We start from the raw sequence: 1,893 nt of genomic DNA, 5'->3' as shown, positions 1-1,893 counted from the left end.
CCCTGCAGAGATCTGAGGACCAGGTAACCATAGTCTTGAGAAATCCACCGGAGGTTAGAACGTCAGAATTTCCGGCTGTACCTGAACAATCCCGGAAATTAAACATGTCGATATACACTAAACCAAACCAGAGGGGGGCGAGAGGCATTTGAAAACCTCAATAAAAGCTTTAACTGTAAACAAAATAAAATAAAAGACATTCGGTATAACCATAAATAGCAACAGTGCAAGACATTCTAAGTGCAGGCACATTGAAACAACTGAAAAAAGAGGTTCCAGTCAACCAGGACAAAGGGTCAAAAGTGTTTGTCCACCTTAAAAATTGAAGGGACATCTAGTATTGTCTGCTCCCAAATCTACCTCCCACCACAGTTCCAGACTGAAAGCAAACATTGCTTGAGATGAAGTGAGAATGCATGCCAACAAATAGATGAAGGCAAACAGAAAAATGGACGGAAAAGTCTCTCTTGGCAGCCTAAAATGAGGCAAAGAGGTATTTGTTTGAGTGCAAAAGACAAGTGAAAGCCGATCCCTCTGAAGCCGAACTCTGTCCAAGAGCTTTGTTTCTCCCAAAAAGTATTAAACGAAGCAGCTGAAGCTCTCTGTAGGTCAGGAACTGCCCTTTGTCCTCTTTCCAAATCATCCTGTGTATTCCGTCTTGCAACAGACTGTGTCAATCATCCTTCATTTAGCCCTTCCTGACTGAGCTAATTATAATGGTTGTGACGTTTCTGTAGCTGTTTTCCTTTAGGTCATTAAACTGCTTGTCATCACACCGACAGAATGTGACAGTTTGTAGTGAGATCCGGTGCACGTGCCAGATTGTCAAGCTTTTGATTTTTCCCAAAGGATTTCTGAAGAAAATAAGAAGTGTGTCTTAAGATGAGCAGCGACGATATGGATTGAGCTTAATATTTAACCCTGAATTGATTGCTACCAACTTCAGATCGTGCTGAATTGGGCTAGATCACTCGTCGTTTGACACGCAGTTTGAGCAGTGTCTCGTCACTTTATCATTTACCTGAACGATCAGCGTCTGGCTCTCGGACAATAGGCAGATCAGAGAATTTGGTCGGCTGCCCACGGTTCGATTTCCACATCACTTGTTGTGGTTAATCAAAGTCATATCCATCCATAGTAGAATAGCACAAGGTAATGCTGTCTTTCACTCTTTTTGTCCGCAATGTTGGGGACATAGTCGAGCAAAGAGGCCGATTTAAACATGTAGCGTGAGTTAACAAAACATCAAGTCTGCATAAGATCTTAGTGCCGTTTTATCGTTTAGTTTTTCAGTTGACTTGAGTAATTTCCGTCATCTCATGCACTTTTCTATCTCTCTCTCTCTCTCTCTCTCTTTCTCTCTCTCTCTCTCTCTCTCTGTCAGACACATAGTTAAGCATCATATCCTTTTCTCTGAATTACTCTCCAGATCTCTCTCCACCCCTCCATTGAGTTCACTTTATTTTGTCGACAAAACATACAACTTTGCAGAGGGCACACAAGCAGCAACTCTTACTTTCCATTTAGCTGTTTCTTATTTTTCTGCTGTTCCTAAAGGCTCTGGAGTCCCCTCCTCCCTCTGCCACACGTCTTTCTTACCTTGACTTTTTTCACAAATCTTCTTCAACCAGAGTCCAACCAGACCTGAAGGTGACACAGCCTTGTTTAACATTCCCGGCTAACTGCAGTGTCTGCAGGCCGAAGGGGGTTGTGATGAATCCTTTGCCTTTTTTCCACCATCCTAATCAGCAGGCATTGATTAATTGGATTAACCTGAAATGATCTTAATCACTGATCAATTTCCATTAGAACATCCTTAAATACATCTTAATGGGATTGGAGGAGTGTCAGGTGTGCTTATGTATGTGTGTGTGTGTGTGTGTGTGTGTGTGT

General features: G+C 42.3%; 1 protein-coding gene and 1 long non-coding RNA gene across 3 annotated transcripts in view; one reads left to right on the top strand and one right to left on the bottom strand.

Moving 5' to 3' along the window:
* Positions 1–1,893, top strand: part of pou3f3b (POU class 3 homeobox 3b) — a 170,225-nt gene that overhangs the window by 97,952 nt on the left and 70,380 nt on the right. The gene's annotated exons all lie outside the window — the stretch shown is intronic.
* LOC116673889 (uncharacterized) overlaps positions 1–1,893 on the bottom strand; it is a 20,382-nt gene that overhangs the window by 18,150 nt on the left and 339 nt on the right. The window lies entirely within an intron of this gene.

The sequence above is a fragment of the Etheostoma spectabile genome, chromosome 24 (genome assembly GCF_008692095.1).
Source record: "Etheostoma spectabile isolate EspeVRDwgs_2016 chromosome 24, UIUC_Espe_1.0, whole genome shotgun sequence".
NCBI classification, from domain to species: Eukaryota; Metazoa; Chordata; class Actinopteri; order Perciformes; family Percidae; genus Etheostoma; species Etheostoma spectabile.
Note: the sequence above shows the minus strand (reverse complement) of the source record. Positions and strands in the feature narration are given on the sequence as shown.